The sequence below is a fragment of the Corvus kubaryi genome, unplaced genomic scaffold (assembly GCF_017639235.1).
Source record: "Corvus kubaryi isolate FWS band 111438036 unplaced genomic scaffold, C.kubaryi_AGA036_p1.0 37312, whole genome shotgun sequence".
NCBI lineage: Eukaryota > Metazoa > Chordata > Aves > Passeriformes > Corvidae > Corvus > Corvus kubaryi.
This window is the reverse complement of record NW_024581098.1, coordinates 3,822,623-3,841,221: the sequence shown is the minus strand read 5'-3', so window position 1 is coordinate 3,841,221 and position 18,599 is coordinate 3,822,623. Positions and strand designations below refer to the sequence as shown.

The 18,599-nt window shown below is 41.3% G+C and overlaps 1 protein-coding gene across 4 annotated transcripts in view; it reads left to right on the top strand.

The window, feature by feature from the left end:
* Positions 1-18,599, top strand: part of DTNA (dystrobrevin alpha) — a 223,463-nt gene that overhangs the window by 46,750 nt on the left and 158,114 nt on the right. For 2 of the 4 annotated variants that reach the window (XM_042029072.1, XM_042029070.1), the window contains exon 2: positions 6,975-7,048. The exons of the other annotated variants lie outside the window; for them this stretch is intronic. The gene's annotated coding sequence lies outside the window, so the exon portion shown is untranslated. The remainder of the gene's footprint in view (positions 1-6,974; positions 7,049-18,599) is intronic. 4 annotated transcript variants of the gene reach the window in all.

Here is an 18,599-nt window from a genome sequence, read left to right as displayed (position 1 = left end):
GAAATACCTAAGTCTTGAAAAAATCATCCTTCCTGGCGAGGGGTGTTACAGGAAACTGAGTTTCACTGTCTCTTTCCTGTGTCTGAACCAATTACGTGGCCTCTTGCTATAGAACTTGATTCGGGCATTATACTCTGAGTAATAAAGAGATAGGAAAGCAGTGGAAATAATGAATCTTTATTAATTCATTTGCTGGCGTGGTGATAGCTGTTGGCTGAACATAACCTTCCCTGGGGCAGTGGAGGGAACAGGTCAGCTTCTGTGCCTGTGATCTTTGAGAAGCCATAAGAGGGGGTTTGGTGTATCCCATTCTGAGAGCAGTGATGGTGATACTTGCCTGGTTCTTTGACGTGCTCCAGGATCAAGGGATGAAAGGTAGTACCTGCATGCTGCATTCTTACATTGTTTTATGTCTGTGGTAAGGATAAGACTAGTCTGGGATGAAATACCTCCTTGTAAATGTATAAGGAAATTAGCACTTAGTGGAACCTAAAAAAAAAAAAAAGAAAAATGAAGCAGAGACAGAAAAGTCTGTCAGCAAGTAGACTTTGAAAGCAGTTTAATGACAACTTGTGGCTCGTTCTTTTAAATACAATGAAGGTAAGCAAAGGCGAAGCGCAGAGGAACATGCTTGGAGTGAAGCTGTCCTTGAGTACTCTTTACCAAGTAACAGCTGCAGATACAATTAGTAATCTTGGGCTTTCCTGCTACATTTTAAAAATACCTCTTGTAACGGAAGTATGTGCTTTCGAGTAATTACTACCTTTTCAGTGCGTGGTCATTCTTAATGTGACATTGTCCTTGGAAGAAGATCAGGAACACTTTGATTCTTTCCAGATTTATAAAGCAATGATAGTTTGGCTAGCACAAGTTTCTGTCCCCCTGGCTTTTTTTAATGCACAACTCATTTATATTGGATTAAGTGACCTACTGTATCATTTGTGTGATATGGAAATACAATCCATTCCCTGCTTTTTAGATCATTCAATTTTTTCCTGTAAATTGACTAGAGAATGACTAACTTTAGATCTAAAAAGTGTTAAATTACAAAGGCAACACAAGGATTTAAATATATTTTAACGGTTGAGTTAATAATTCTGAAATCTTGTTACTTTTTAAACATGGAATCCTAACTGTCTTGTATGACTGAAAGCTTTCTCACCTAATTGAAAAATTAAAGTTTTTCTAGGAGAGCTACCAAATCCTTTATCTTGGTATTTGATGTGTATTTTTAATTGCTATTACAATAGCAAATACTTAACTTTTCTTTGAATATACACTAGCAATCTTGTTTCCAAACAGATCAAACAAGTTTCCAAACAGATATAACAAAATGCAAAGTGTTTTATGATTTTATTTTTGTTCTTAAAATTTTGATCAATTTCCATATCTCATTAGGGAAAATAAACGACATCAGCTTAAGGCAGCTACAAATTGTATTATGCGGGTTGGTACAGGAATGCAGGGAGAACTTAACAAAGCTGAGAGTCAACCTATGTTCTCTGCCAGGCTATTCTGTAAACAAGTCATGTTTTTTTCCTTAAAAAACCCACTTCTGATAATGCTATCTATCACGTTACTTCCCATACAACTTATTCTGCATCCTAGTTTCCCATCTTTCTCTGCCACCTGCCAGGCCTCTTCATCCAAAGCTCTGAGTTGTCTTCCCCCAGTTCCAGCCATGGAGTTGGATGACCCATCAAACACAGTCACAGCAAGCGGGGGAGGCTGGTGGCACATTCAGAAGTGGTAATTCAGCAAAAGTTCTTGCTCCATCTCCTCTGCTTGCCTAGAGCATCTCAGTTAGGGAGGAAATTTCTGGAGGAGACGCATTTTGAAATACAAGAGGTTGTGTGTGGCTTGCAAGGAGCCCCCTGAGCGTGTTTCCCGTAGACCCACGTCAGTTCAAACCAGAAGTCATCAGCAAAGGTGCAGGCCTTCAGCTGCCAGAGCAATCACTTGCACTTGTAAGCACTAAAACTTCCTGTGAACCATCCTTGGGGGATGAAGTGTGACTTCTGTTCTTAAACTCAGCGGCTGTTCTGTGATAGCAGCAGGAAGGTAACAGTTGTATCTGCCTGCAGAATTTTTGTGTGTGAAACAATGGAGGAATGAAGGCTTCTTAGCAAAAGAATGGTTAAAGATTCCTTTTAGCACAGGTAAAACTATTCCTTTTCAATAATTTTAGCTTTGAAAATTGCAGAAAATGTGTAAACAATACATTCATCCTGACTCTAATATCTGATATGTAGAGTTTCAGATCGGTCATAAAATTTAACAGAGCAACTGAAAAAAGGTTTTATAGTAGGAAGTGGAGGTAAACAGAGGAAACTTGCTAAAATGGTGATGGCAAAAAGCAATTATGTGACCCTAGGTGATAGCAAATATAATTTCAGAAATCATACAGTTAAATAAATAAAGGAGGTAGTGGATGGTTGAAAAGAATCCAAACAAATACAAGTTCTTCATCTACATTAAATCTGGTAATGTATTCTTAAATAGAATTAAAAGTGTTAGAGTTTAAAGACTTTCGGAAAAATAATAGTCTCCAGGCTTATGTGAACTCCTTGCAGGTGAGTACATTTTCATGGAAGGGGGAATAGGTGGTGGCTGTGTGTCACGTGCAGTTACTCATAACTTGGTGGTAACTTGGACTGAATGAGCCTAATCTTTGCTGTTACACTTTTTAATATCGACTTTCATTGGAACAGTGTATTCTCTGTAAAAAGGCATCAACTAAGAAGATAGACTGATAATTTTTCAGGCCACTCTCTTTTTCAGAAGGCGGAAATGAATTCCTTGTGCACAAAGCCTGAGCTTTGTAACTGTGCATGTAAAGTACTAAATAAGTCATTCATTGTGTTATGTCCAAGAGAAACCAAGCTTTGCCAGAAAGCAACCCCAGCCTAGCCAGGTCTGTCCATACCTATTTCACAGGTCATTAGTCCTATCCTTTTTCTGTTGTACACCACTGTAGGTGAGTGCTTGGGCTTGTACTAGGCTTGACTGCCTATACTGACAGGCTCCATGCAGAGTAAGGACATAAAATTGGGTATTTCAGCCTTGGAAGAAATAGTCCTACTTGTTTTTCCATCCTGCTTCTGGTGGATAGAGCAGATAAAAAGTGTGGAAGTTTATGCAAATACTGGCCCAGTCCTTGAGGGATTTCCAGTGTTTTGCACTGTGTGCTGATGAAAAACTACACACAACTTGGTGCCTTTTGTGAGGCAGCATTGCAAGGATACTCTTGGCTTCTTGGGTGCACAGAGACTGCAGTGGTGCTGTGTAGTTCCAGGAGGTTTGCTGAGCTGTGTCCTCGTAGCTTTTGACACCAGTACTGGCTGGGAAACAGCCAGTGGCACATCAGCTCTTCAGGAAAGGATAGAGGTTACTTGGGATCTCTGGTTGAACATGAATTGGCAATGTTGAGTTGTTGCACAATAGAAAGGAAAAAAAAGAAAGCACAATATTGGGCTGCAGATGAGACCACAGCCTGCAGGGCACAATCCCCACACTGGTGAGTGGCTCAGCTGGAGTTCTGTGTTCAGTTTGGAGCACTGCTGTTGAATAAAATGCTGACTGCTTTGGATGTGGAGAAGAGGGCAGGAAAAGTGACCAGCCATCCATAGGACATACTCCAAGGGGAAACCCTGAAAGGGTTACGTTTTCTGAGCCTAAAGAAGAGCAGCCTTCTCAGGCATGAGTAGGAGAAAGGCAGGTTTTCAAGCACAGATAGCACAGTACAGGCTGTTGCAAAGACAGCCAGGAATCTCTTCTCTGTGCCATGGACAAAGAGAAATGGATCTAAAATGAGACAAGGAAGATGAGGTAAACCCTAGGAAAGTTTTATCCACAAAATACCTTGCCAGTGGATCTTGTGGAGTTTCCATCACTGGAAGTGTTAGGAATGACTTTAATAAACATGAACAAAGTGTATCTGACTCTTATCTCCCAGTGGGAGGTGGATTACATATCTTTCCTACCATCCCTGTGATTTGGTGATACTGGTGATAATACTGCTCATGGAATTATTTTAATGACAGACATTCTTTCTAAATTCTGGTTGCAAAGATCTCTCTGCAGAGTGGAATGCTTTTTGCTGAGGTGCAGGAGGCACTTAATCATCATATAATTTCCTCATTTTGAAATGTTCCTTAGATAAGGCATAAACAGCTGGCTTTGCATTTCAGCTTGAATATCATTGTCCTGAAATACTTGAGGACATCACTTTGTCAGCTGCCACTTGACAGTCCATCCTAAATCTGAAACATGCAATTGGATTCTTCGGATGAAATCTGAGTTTCCTTTGAAGTCATGGGGTTTCATAGGGTAAAAATTTCACACTGAGGACAGAGTGATGTCCACTTGTATGTGCTTAGCTTTACTGTCCTAGGCAGGCCTGTTGTTTTCAGGACAGGGTTGTAACAGTGTGTAACCTTTGCTATGACAAACATTTGGCTGCAGAAGGGGGCCTTTGGAGTTCTTGTGTGGGTGAGTGAGAGCTGCGATAGGCATTACATGAGGTAAATTAATTTTTTTTTTCTTTTTTTCAGATAATGTGAACAAAACTAATTTACACCATCTGTTCTGAAATAGTAGAAAAGCAACATCCATTTTTTTTTGCTTGATGTTTCTTTTGATAATACTTTAGTCACTCTGTATTCTCTTTAGTGTAATGTAATTTCTTCCCTTTTTCTCATTGAGGAAAGAGATGTTCTCCCACCAAATGTATTTTTATTGCCAGTGGCCTTCAGTTTGCATTTAGTATTCAAGCAACTGTAGCTGCAAGTTGAATGTTTCTTCAGCTACTGGATAATCCGTCCTGATGAAATGCATGCAGAGAAGTTTCCAGGTGCTATGAATTGGAGTAGTTCCATTGGAAATACTCTGGCTTTGTTTATGCCAGTGCTAATTCAGAGCAAGGTCACTGGTCACAGATTTAGAGTAGGTGACAGTCATAACGTCATCCTAAAAAAGACATCACATTGATGTAGATACTCAGTGTCTATCTGAGAGCTGAGAGTTAAATTTTTGTGCCTCATAATGTGTTGTTGTATTTCACATCCAGATTTCTCTGCAGGCTTTTCTTAACTGTGCCACGATGTGCCATGTGTAGGAATTGCATGTGTATACCTAAGGCTAAAGTAAGCCCACAAGAAAGCACAAACCCCAGACTTTAGGACCACCAATACATCTGTTGTTAATAACCTTAAAATGTTATTATTATGCTAACACTAGAAACATAATTAAATTGGACTGATTAGAAACTGCCATTAGAGGGAAGAAGACAGAGGAAAACAGTTTCATCCTCACAACATCCTGTTTTCATTGACCTACTTAGTGTAGGGAAGAAAATGTGTCCCTTCCCATTACAGCAGAATAGGTTTGTTCAGCAATTTTATAATGCAACTGCACAAGAGAAGACTGGATTTCCTAACCCCTCCAGGAGGATTTGGAAAGGAGAGTAATGTTATTTCACACACTTACAACTAAGATGTGTAAGTTCCTGTCCAAGCTATAATGTTATTAGTTTAATCAATTTGGCAGAAAGCTTAGAGTAAAAAAAAAAAAAAAAAAAAGAGGGGAAAAAAAAAAGACTTGTATTCAAAGGTGAGAGGAAAAGGGCAGTGCATGGGCTGGGCAGAGGGACCTTCTGTGGGCAAATACATTTCCTTTGTCTTCATCTTCCATATTTCAAAGCCTTTGGGACTGCTGGGCTGGAAGTGGAGGAGTCCTGAACATGGGCGTGATGTACATCTCTGCAAATCCAGCACCCCTGCCCAAGCCACCAGGCAGGGAGCCACAGCTGCAGCTAAAGCACCTCCAGAGAAAAATCCTGAGTGCCCTTCCTCCTCCACAGCTGTGCCATGAGCAGGGAGTGAGATGCAGGTGTCTGCAGCTACAGGGCATGGCAGTGCTCATGGGGTAGGCAGCATGTGGGGTTTGGGGTGCAGCCCTCCTCCTCTATACTTGGGCATTATTGTGGTATTTAATGTTTGCAGTCTTATGCCTGAGTTAATAAACCATCTTTATCTGAAAATAAACACCTGCGGCTAGTCCTTTCTAGGCTGCTCAGGTCACATTCCTCCACAAGGTGTTGTTGGTAATTTGGTATTGTCAGAGGCATTAGTCACTGCCATAGTAGCTTAATAATGCACGGTAGAAGCCAGCTGGTAATTAACAAATTAGAGATATCATCTACATTTTCCTCAGATATTTCAGATGTAGCAAAAATAATTAAGAGGAGAGCGCTTTGGGTGTTTAAAGCTGTTATGTATATTTAAAATATCTTGCCATGTTCGGAAATTATTCATTGTTTTAAAGGTCAGCTGGGCTTCATCTTGCTGCTGTCCCAGGATTCAGTAATTCACACTGAAGAGTTGTGAAGTAGGGAAAGGGCCAGACTCCTGTCTTTTTCTTTAACACTTTAATTATGCATCATTTAGCAAATTCATGCCAATGCCTGACTTCTGTGCCTGTTTTTAGGAGTGGCATGACTTTGTAGGTCTCAGCTGCTCTCTTTTGCACTTGAATTCCTTTCATATTAGAAGTGTCTTGAATTGGAAGGTTATGTTTATGTGTGTATGATGGAAAGATGAAATTGGCTTGTAATTGAAGCTAAGGAGAGAAAAAGTTAACACAAATTGTATGAAACTGCAACGCTGGGACAGACACCACAGTATGAATGAAGGTGATGATGGGTTTCATTATGTAGTGTAACTAAAATACGCTGGTATGCACAAGCTTGCTTTAAGTCACTTGGCATCTCCATATTTTATCACCAGATGGTGACCAGCAGTTTCAAACTGAGATGCTCTCAATTACCTATGTGTGATGGGTGAGCAGTAGTGTACTTTGATACGTCTCCCATCCAAGCTGCTTCAGCCCAGTACTCCTTGATCCTCCTGCAGCCTGGCTCCAGGACTCAGCTCTGAGTATCACAAGCCTTTGACTCTGCTTTTTCTCCGGGGCAGGATCTGATCTGAGCACTCTGAGGCAGACGAAGCAGGGAACAGAGCAAGCGATCGGAGGAGCATCATTTCTGCGGGTAGGGTGCGGTGTTATCTGTCTTCGTGGGGAGTGCTTGGGTACTGGCAGTGGCTTTAAGAAATACGGTTTATGTTTGAAAACATTCTTCTCGGAGATAAAAAAAACGCTTCTGAAAATGTCGCTGGGTGCTTTTTGATACAAAGTGCAGAGGTTTTGTCAGACAGTAACAGTTCATGTTGCGGCTTTGAACTCATGGTACAGTTGTGAGCAGCTGTACTATGTAAAGAAAAGCAGAGAAGAATCTGCCCTGTAATACCTTTGCTCTTTGCTACATTTAGTCACCTCCACAGTGATGGAAGAGCACTGGGGATTTCAAAACATGTTTTTCTGAAGCTTATAAAAGAAAAGGAATTCCATATGCAATTTCTGTGAAGATTTTTAGTCTCTTAGAGGCAGGCTGAAGCATTTTGAGTCCTTCCCAATACCTTTTGCTACTAAAGCACAGAGAGTAGAGGTAGAAAAAGGCTGGTAAGTTATTCACACAACACTGTTAACAGTGTAGACTTGTTTTGTGCACCCTGAATTCCCTTTTGTTGTTCTGGGTGACTTTTGCTTGGAGTCTTTCTGGTAGCTTTGTACTGACTGTTGCCTCAGCAGAAAACTTTCCCTGTTTGTACTGTATAACAGTAGAGCATGAAAGTGCAGGCGACACTGAGTCACACAGCATGCAGACACAGTGAGAGAGCGATGCTGCTGATTGCACGGGGCTGGGTGAGAGCTGACACCCGAGAGGGAGGCAGAAACACAGGAACATGCGAGCCTTTACCTGCGATCCTGCAGAGTGCTGAGAACCGGCCTCACGTGTCCCAGCCTGGTGCCAACAGCACTGCAGGCACATTTTGGACATTTCCTGCTCCCTCCACTGTCCACACCAAGGAGCCTGTTGAATGCACCACTTGCTGGTTTTGTTGGTATTCCTGGATTTCCCCCAGTGCAGTGCAAGGGCAGGGTGTATGGGTGGTCCTACCTGGTTCTGTCCCAGGCTGTGAGGTGGCAGCTTGGCACACACACAGGCCTGGCAGGGCTCCTGGCATCCACAGCTGAGACATGGCTGGACAGTCTCACCTGCATATCTCTCCCAGTGACAGAACAGTGTTTCCTAGTGCAGGAGCTGTTCCTGCAAGCAGGGCCTTGCAGTTCATCCAGGGATTACAAGGCACATCAAATTTTACTACAGTTTTCATCCCCCTGAAGCCCTTCATATACACAATTACACAGACTTCATAATGATTATGGCCTCTTAAACTGCTGTATAAATATTGGTACTACATTTTTTAAATTATTTTTTACCCTTGGTGTTAATTCAGTTCATGACCTTCACACTTCAGGTTTTAAAATGCCACTACCTTCCATAGAAGACTAGATTGCTATTGAGGGGAATGAAAATAACTACCATAGCAAGGGGGAAAAAAAGTTTTATTTCTTCAGTCTGATACGGTTCATGTAATCGTGGAAGGTAGGTGATGTCTTTAATACCTGTCACTCCTTTGTACTGATCCTTTCAAAATATTTGGACACAAGTCATGGTGCTTTCTGTTCACCTGGGAGTGAAGAAAGACATTCAGTCTGAATGTCCTTAGTTGCTGCTTTTCTCGCATTACGTTTTGGGTTACTGTTTCTGCAAAGAGGCTATACAGAAATCCCAGAGCAATTTAAGCCTCTAAGATTTCTCCATTCTGTAGTTTATTTTGACAAAATAATATTCATATAGCTCTGTATTAATGATTATTGTGATACTTGGATATTGCATTCAGAACACTGCATTTCAGTACAATTGCTCAAAACCAAGCTTTATATAGGTAAAATATATTATTTGCTGCATGCCTTTTATTCTGAACAAATTTATAACTTCTAACTGCGTAATTTTCTGGAAAAAAGGCCCCTTACTTTTAACACATTTTGTTCTGTGCTGTTTTCCTCCACTGTTTAAGTCAGAATTAGGCTGTCCTCTTCATATTTTATTTTTATTTGATATTTGGGAAGCAATAAGCTAACCTGTGTGTTCTGTGTTCAGTCTGGATGAATGAGAAGTTCCACAAAGACTGCTACTCACTGGCTGATCACTGCACTTGCAATTTGCTTTTGCTGTTAAAAATGCTGAGGCCCCTCAGCTGAACAATTTGGTTCTGAATGCAGATGGCTAAGCTGAAAAACCTTTTTTTTTTCTAGGTTTTGGCACTAATAAATGAGATTCAAGAGTCCCCGCCAGGGTTGTATGGGCAGTAGTAGAAGTTCTGAAGAAGCTGTGAGGAATTTTGGTTGAATTTGGGGGTGATCTGCTGTTAAGAGTTCAATGCTCTACTTACTCCATGCTTACAATATTTCCTTTTACTTCTGACAGCAAAGCAAAATGTCATTCCCAGCCACTGCCTCAATGTCTTCCCTCACTAAAACAAAACAACAGGTGACTAGATCTTGAAGTGTCACATCTGACGTATTTGGCAGTTGTTTTCTGCTTCTTGATGGTGCTGGGATATGAACTTGAGGTCATCCCAGCTGCTCTGGCCTCTGCCCACTGAAATAAAGATTGCCTGGTTTAGTCATTGCTATTTGCTGAGGCTGCTTTTACACGTGCATTTACTCTGTTTAGGGGATCCCAAACTCTGCATGTAAAGATCTGTGTTGGCATCTTGCAGTGAGAGTTTCCCTGCCCATAGGAGCCCAGGCTTGTGTATGTATGTTTTTGAAACAAATGGTTGTGGTGATACATGCAGGCTTATCTGCTCAGCCTTTTCATCTGAATGGAGCCTTCCACGATGAATTGACAGGATGAAAAATTCAGTCCATCCTGTTTAGAATTGCACGTGTTTATTCAGTCCTTTGTTAAAGCTGGTGCTGTTATTTGTGCACGGTTTTTGCTTCCATGTAAGTTTTATTATACTTTGATCTCCTGTAGCACCCAACAAACTTTTAAAAACCACTTACCCAGAAACCATTGTTTCACTGCAATTATAAAAGAACATGCATATGAATCACAAATGAGACTATTACCCAACAAGATATTCCTAGAAATAGGAGAGCACTTACATGCAATACAACACATTAATCATTTATAAGGAGTCAGTTATTAAAATGATTTTTTTTTAATACTCTGGATGTGAGGATGTGAAAAGCCTGTTCACTGAGGATGTTTGTGGGCTTTTGAAACTTTCTAAGTTTTCATCCTCACATTCTTGTCACAGATTTGAAAAGCAAAAGCTCAGATATAGTAGTTTGGGTGACTCCAGATTAAGGTACTTCTAGACTGGGTATATACGTATGCATGTGTATATACACATACATGTGTATAGATAAATTCAACAAGCTTTTGTCTTTAAGAGAAGTTCACGGTGTGCTTGGTGCTTCTTAATTTCTACAGAACTTCTCATGATCAAAGACGTTGTCTTCTGAGACACTTTCGCAGTCAGGATCTGTGGTCATCTGTGGTTACAAGCAGACCTCTCAAATGAACAGAAGTCTGATAAATCTAGCTGAGTTACCGTTTCTTCACAAGGCTTTATCCTGGGGCTGGCTTTAGACATGCACACTTCAAATAATGGAACGGGAAAGGAAGGGAAAGGAAGGGAAAGGAAGGGAAGGCAAGGGAAGAAGAAAGCTTCAAAAAATCTTGTTTTGAATTGCCTGCATGAAGGTGTAGTGTCCCCACTCCCCATTCAGACGTAGGACATGTGTCTGCAGACAGCAACATGAGCTCCCCTCTGTGCCTTCCCCAGGCTGATGGGATGTACTCCCAACACCAGTCAAGAGCTGCACAGCTCACTTAGCACCACACTGTGCCCAGTGACAATGCACAGCATTTTAGCAACTGCTGAAGCTGAAACCAACCTGCTGCCTTGTACCTGCACAGCTCAGGGAGGAAGCAGAGAAATTGGGGTCTGTCAATCATGGCCCCTGGAGACATTCCTGGGATGGTACACATTCGTGGTGAAGGCAGAAGAGTGAGAAACCTTTCCAGCACAGGGTCTGGTCTGACTCGTGCTTTTGGAGTAGAAATATTATCATTAAGAATTCTGTCACCACTGGGCAGAGATGCAGAGCACTCTTCCCTGGGCATCTCTGCCTCTGCTCCCCTGCTTTGGAGGAGAAACAGGGCAAAGGAAAGGACCAGCTGCAGAATGCAACTGTTTTGAAGCAGCTTTCCCCTCCATTAGTAGAATGAAGGTACAGTCTGGGTCATTTAATTTCCCATGTTGATGTAGGCAACAAAGAGATATGTGGTGGGAAATTATTCGCCATGTCTCATAACTTATCTTTTAAATGAAGAGCAGGGCATTCCAAATATTGCAGGCAGTGGCAAAAGCAGCAGGAGAGAACAGATTCAACACTTGTAAACTGTCTTCTTTTTTAAGTGCTAAAGTTTGGGCAAAAGAAACAGCCATTTTTCTAGGAAGAAAAGTCTGTGCAACAAATAAGTTAGTTCCCACCTAAATCCCTTCTACTTGTCTTGCTGGAAAATGCAGCAGTTGTGATTCCTGTAGCAGTATTTTAAATGACAGGCGTGTTTAAATGAGTTTGTCTAGTGAAACTTGGCTAAAACTATCACATCAGCAGGATGATACCATGTGAGCTTTACAATTTAAACCAAATCTGTTTTGGCTCTGATATCATCCTCAGCCCCATTGTGATGAATACCCCAGCTGGTTCATGCTCTGTGCTTTGAGATCATTCTGTAGTGATTCTTCTGTTTCTCCCATTTTCATGACCCCTCCATAGGCCAAAGTGCTGCATGTATGTGCCATTCACAGACTCTCTGGTTGAGGAGTGATGATAGAAAGGCATTCCCTCTTGTTTTCACTGGACCAGCTGCATTCTTGAATTAACTGGATGGTGTGGTTGTGGGACAGGGAGGGGAGATGGTCTTTGACAGAGACCTTGAAAGTGAAGGTATTCCAAGATGGCTTTATGATTTAGCTTTCCTCATGGGATCAAATGCCAAAAGAGATCAGACTGTCTGTTAAGAAAGGAAGCCCGCACTCTTCTGACAGCTACTGCTCTTTGCCCTAATGGCTTTTTGGAAAACACATCCATTCATTCATAAATGCATTCCTTTTTCACTCATTAAATAGTCCTGTTTATGCTCTAGAAATATGGGTGGCAGGAGACAGTGCATTACATACATAAAATTTCCATGGCTTTAAATGCAATATTACCTTTTGTGTCTGATTTTCAGAGATGTTGAGCATCTCTAACTCTGAAGGCCATGGAAAGTCCACATGGCAGTCACGCATTACTCTCTTTACCAGATATCTCCTGTTCTGTTTTTCAATGCCAGACCTTAGTACTCGCAGTTCAACTGTTTATTGAAGGTGTATTTCTTATCTTATGTCTCCTGTTCATCAAATCTTGTACTTGTAATTTATCCTTATTTTATGCTGCCATATGCATGATCCAGAACAACAGTTCTTTTGACCCTACAAAAAATTGATGGGTAGAATGGCTCACAAAAGAATCTGCACTGGAAATCTTATTAAAAGGGAAATTCAACTAGTTATTACAAAATTGACAGTCCGATTCATTCGCCTGTCCAGGGCAGAATGGAAGGTCAACTAAGATTTGAACCTTGGTAAGGAAGTGTCACTTCATATTAGTGAAACAGGCACTCCAAAGATAGGATCACCCATTACTGAAGGTAAGAGGTGCAAAAACCCACTTATGGACGTAAAAGCAACATGCTGTACAAGTATGGTTATTGAGTAGAGCATTGGTATTGTAATCTCTCAAATGACAGCTTTATCTGACTGTAATTTATCATGAAGTGGAGTTTCTGGTGTGTCAGGGGTTCTCTTGACCTGATGCAAGAACTTTACAGCTTAACTTTATGACCTCAGGAAATTACATTGGTTATCACAATCCTAAATGTAGTCTTCCCCAGCCTGAAGATACTAAAATTTTTGTAATACCCACTATTTATTACACAACAGAAACTTAAAAATTCTAAAACTTCGTCTTTTTATCATAGCTTACGCACACAAACACATTGAAGTGTCTTAAGAACATATCACAAGCTACTTGTTTGTTGGGTTTTTTTTGAGTTAGCAGAAAATAAGTCAAGCTCTTAAATCTTCACCAGTTTTCACTTCATTGGAGTTGTTCTGAGAATTGTAAACAGTACATTCAGAAATTAGTTCCTAGGTGGGATCTTCTGTGTCCTACATGTGTCCCTGCAGAAACATTTTAGGTCTGTCCAGTGAATTAAGGAAGGACAGTTCAGTGCCGAGTGCTCCTTTTAGTCATACAGATAGATCTGAGGTACAGTCCTGACCACACTGTCATCACATGGCTCTGGAAACACTCATTTACTGCTGCAGAAGAAGGAACTATTTTGTTCCTCTTTCTCCAGAGGTTGGTTTATGTGAAACCTGCTCCAGTTTTCCTTACAGCATGCTGATAGGATTGCCTGTTGCTTGTCCAGGGATCCTATTTCTTGCAGCTAATCTGAACATGCATCTCAGGTTTCTTTTCAGTCTGCTGAAATACGACTGTGATAATTTTATCTCGACAGCCTGTACGGCTCCACTCGTATTCAAGCGTCAGTCTGACTGGCTGTGGGTTTCAGGCACATGACCTTGGGAGAGGTACAGACTGTTCATGTTGTGAAAGCCTTCTCTGTCAGGGCGATGTGCATGTGTCTGGTATAGCTTTGTAAGGACATGGCAGACACAAGAAACTGTCCTTGTTTCGGTGTCTCTCACTGGCCAGGCTGGCCACAGAACAGTTTTACTGGGCTTGTCCAGGTTCAGCTGGCAGCTCTGCTCGCTCTCTGCTTCCCTCCTGGTTTTATTTTACTGCCTGTTTTCAGCTCAGTGGAGGGTAGTTGATAGTGTAGTCTGTGATAAATAAAATATGAAAATTCCTGACTGTGTAGTAGATTGGTAGCACCACCAATTAGGAAAGTTGCCCAGCAGTTCTCATTATAGTACCTTATAGTTTTTCAGAGTATTTGTAAAACTTTTAATGTTTGAACTGAAATTTTTCTAGCCAGCTGTTTTCCTCAGCCAGACTGTTTTTGGAATATTTTAGCAAAAGTGATTCAGTAAGACTGAAAACAAGGCAGGCATAAAAATAAGTTGGGTTTCTTCACATTTAAAAAAAACCTTGGGTTATTTTCTTTGGTGTGCTTTAGTGTTCTGTTACATTGGAACAAGGATCTAAACTTCAGCAGAGCACATGACCTTTGCACGAGTAGTACTTCTCTTATTTGTCCCTGTGGAAATCTGCCCGCATTTGGCCTGTACCGTAGCCCTCAAGGGAAAACAAATCCAGAGCACCTTATCCATGTTAAGAACTGGCTGCAGGTGAAGATCATTGATGGAACCAGTCTCTCTACAGGTGCTGGAGAGCCTCCAAGCATGCTTATGGCACCCACGTTGTTCCTTGGTCCTTGAGCAGTTGTCAAGGTTTCTTCTGTATTTGTCTTCACGTGGCTTCGGGTACACAAGTGTGTACTGAGAAGTCAAATACTGTACTGTAAGTCTTGAACACACCGAGGGCAATGCTGCAGCTTCACAGGCAGCATGAACTTTGACATCTCCAGTCTCTTAAACACCAAGGCTGCTAAAGCAAACTAGCACACAGCATTGTTGTTACTGAATTGCTCAGGAGTAATTCTGCATATAGTGTGTCATTGTCCTTGTTTTGTGGAGTAAAGGTGACAGAACCTCCAGTTTCTTTGTAGTAATTACACTGCTTAGCATTCAACAACATTGATTGAGGATCCCAAAGGACACTGGGCTTCCCCATCTTTCTCACATGAGGTATACATAGCATCTATGCTTCTGGCAGCATTTCGGTAGGACAAGCAGGGAGTAGGAGAGGGATTCTTCTTGTTCTTGGACGGCGCTGTGTCGGGGAAAGGAAAGTGGCTTACATTCTAAGTTCATTTCCGTTTTGGTTTATGAAGCACTGCTTTTCCAAACGTCTGGGTTTTTCCATACTTCCATACTTAGCTGAACAGATGTCACAGGGAAAAGGACAAACAGAGGGAGAATAAATATGTGAATATTTTGAAACCTTTGTTATGGCGCATTGGGCCAATACTGAGTAGAAAATAATCCTGCTGTCATCAGTGTATTTGATGTTAGGATTACACCTCTGCTCAGTTCTGCATTTTTTGTTGTTGCTGTTCTCTTTTAGCAATCTCCCTTTTCTTCAGAAAGAGCCTTTTGATTCAATGTCTGTTTTGTTCAGTTTGGTCAAATGAATGTTATTTCCTACTTAGTAAATGCCCCATGCTTACTGTATTTTATTCACATGAGTAGATTTGCTTAAGATCAATGTGAATATTTCATAGTGGGGATAGCAAAGAGTTAATGTTTTTTACCAGGCTGCATAATACTTCTGGATACATTTCTCTATTGATCCTCCAATCCTCTTACATCTGCCTAAATAAGTTCTTTATGATGGAAAATAACTTTGCAATTTATAATGCTGTGAGATCACTTTCCCCTCAGAAGATCACCTTTATATAGTCCTTCTTGGCTTTCAGACTCAGTGCTCCTGCTTCGGTTTCCTCTCTGGTAGTAATGGTTTAAGGATAAATCATAGGCAGAGTTTGCAGGAAATCGTGCTTTTTACAAACTCAACTTGTACCTGATGAAAACACAAACAAAATTCTGGCAAATGGGAGTTGTAGCATCTTAAAGAGATGCATAAATCAACAGGTCCTCCCCCCAGTTTTCTGTAATAACAAGGCTTTGAGATGTTTTCCGGACCTCTGTCATAAGATTTTCTGTGTTTGCTTGTCATGCATTCCACTTCACTGGACCCCATGTTTCTTGACTGCTCGATGAGAAATGTCCTGGCCAGGGCATAAAGAGCATGGAGAGGGTATGAGTATGTCTCAGTGACTCCACTCTACAAACAGTTTCCAAAGTTATAAAATAATTCATCAACTGGACAACTAAAAATAGCATAGTTGAGTGGTGCATTAAAGACATGGCCTTTTATTAATGTGAGGCAGATTCTCCAGCTACAGAGGAATACATGCTTGGAAACAAGTAAAAAGAAGACATCCTACATCCCAGCAATTTATTCCAGACAAAGGTTGCCTTTCTGACGTCTTCAGGGAAACTGTCAGTTGCACATACTCTAATTTGTGTCGTGACCCACAGGCCTTGGTATAGCAATGTATTAAGGGGTTCAGAAAGCTGTGCTGAACTCAGTCATTATTTCAACTTAAATCTTACCGGAATAAATGGATTACCAGCTGCTTAGACAAAAATATTTCAATTAAGACAGGAGAGTAACTGGTGAATTCCATGGATAAACATTTTTCCCATGTAATAATGCAGGAAAATTGTTAACTTCGTGTTACAAAAAGGAAGGGTGCTGAACAGCATGAGCTGATGTGCAGATACGAGCAACTGTGAGTTTATATTGCTGTTGCAAGTGGTTTCGTGTGTACAGAAATAACTGCTGTGCAGGCCAGGCTGGGTGCCAGAGTCATCTTCTCTGCTTGTATGGTGCTGAGGTTGCCAGCACTTACCCTAAAACTGACATAGCTGTTGGCATAAGCCGAGACTCACAGTGTTCACTCTGATGTCTGAACTATAATGCAGTGTATAGGCGACTTCAGTACAAAAGGAGCAGCAGAGATACAAATCTTAGTGTCTCTGATGAGAAGTAGCAGCTGGGTGTTTGCTAGCGGCCAGAGAGGGGACTGGGAGATCAGAGCACAAGCAGGATTTTTCTGTTGGTGTCCTGCCACTTGCCAGGTGCTCTGACCAGAGCCTTACCACAGCATTTAGTTGGAGTGAGTCCAGAGGAGGGCCACAAAGTTGGTAAGGGGACTGCAGCACCTCCCATGTGAAGACAGGCTGAGAAATTTGGGACTGTTCGGCCTGGAGAAGAGAAGCCTGCATGGAGACCTCACAGCAACCTTCCTGTACCTGAAGGGGGCCTGCAGGGAAGCTGGAGAGGCACTCTTCATCAGGAACTGTAATGACAAGACAAGGACTAATAGGTACAAATTGAAAGAGGGGAAATTTAGGTTAGGTATATGGAAGAAATACATAGATGGTGAAGCACTGGAACAGGTTGTCGAGAGGGGCTGTGGATTCCATCCCTGGAAGCGTTCAAGGCCAGGTTGGATGGGGCTCTGAGACCCTGGTGTAGCGGAAGGTGTCCCTGCCTTTGGTGGAGGTAGTTGGAGCTAGGTGGTCTTTAATGTCCCTTCCAACCCAAACCATTCTGTGATTCTATGATTTTGTTTGCAAACAGAATTCAGGTTGCTGTGTACAGATGGATTCAGAGAAAAAGACTTAAAGAAAAAAAAGGTCCTAGATCCAAAAAAATTTACTGTCTTGGCTCTGCAATTGGAAATAAAACTCTGTGACAGTCACTCTCCAGTTGTATTAATCGAGTGGCCTTTAAGCAACTAAACCATTCCGATGATCAGCTGGGAAGTGGAGTTAGGATGTCAGCTCAAGTAGACTCACTCTGCTGACACTAAACATAACTTTGGAAATGAAACTTTCCCTCTGGCTGCATGATAAAGGAACGAAAACTCCCACTCTCAGATAAAGTATGTAGTTCTCAGGATATGTGATACCATGAGATGTGCTGCTCATCCCAGGAATTTACACCTTATGCAGCAGAACAGAAAAAAACAATATAGGCACAGCATGAAGAAATGAGATACTGCTCATTCACAGAAAGTGCCACTGCATATGTCATCAGTCAATAGCCAGCACAGCAACTACCAAAACTACTTTGGAAAATACCGTGTTGTTTGAGGTTTTTCTTTCTAGCTAAAAGACACTTTGGGTCCTTCTACACTCAGGAACAGAAGCCAGTATTTTGTACAGCATCTTTGTTTTCATAACTCTCCTAGGATGTGTCCTACCTTATTTCCACCTCTTTTCATTTGATAACCTCTGTTTGGAATTAAGGATACTTGAATGTGAAATACGGATTCTTAGAGAAGCTATTAAAACTGAAGTTTACCTTTTATGAGGCAAATCAGCCTTTATGAGTTCTGTTTATGCATTGCCTTGGCTTGCCAAAGAGTTTTGTTTGTATATATCCCAGAGCATGGCAATTTCTTGGACAGGGTCATTTCTGTCTTTGTTTCTTGCTCCAAGCATATGGTCAGTGCTGGAGAAGAAGGCCAGAGTTTGCCCTAATTGGGTCAGATTCTGGCTTCTAAGAGCACCTTAGTGTTCAGTTCATTTAAAAAAAAAAAAAAGTGCAGAAACAGTGAGCATAAAGGATATAATCTCCATCAAAGTAGCTTTAGGTCTGAGCAACCCATCAGGATTCTCACTTATGGATATGGAGGACATGCATTTAAGATTGCAAGGAAAGCTGCAATTCTTTCAGATAAATCAGCTGCTCTGATTACCATTATTATTAATACTTTTGAGAGAAAATCTGATTTGGAAATGGGCTTTTTTAAGCAGCATGTCATTTTTACATCATTTTGGAAAGAGCTCTGGCATCCAGATTCATATATCTAGCTGAAGAGGTGGAGACCTCAACATACTAAATAACTCACTGACTGAGACACTGTTCTAGTAAACACACCAGAGAGATTCCTCTGGCACCAGGAC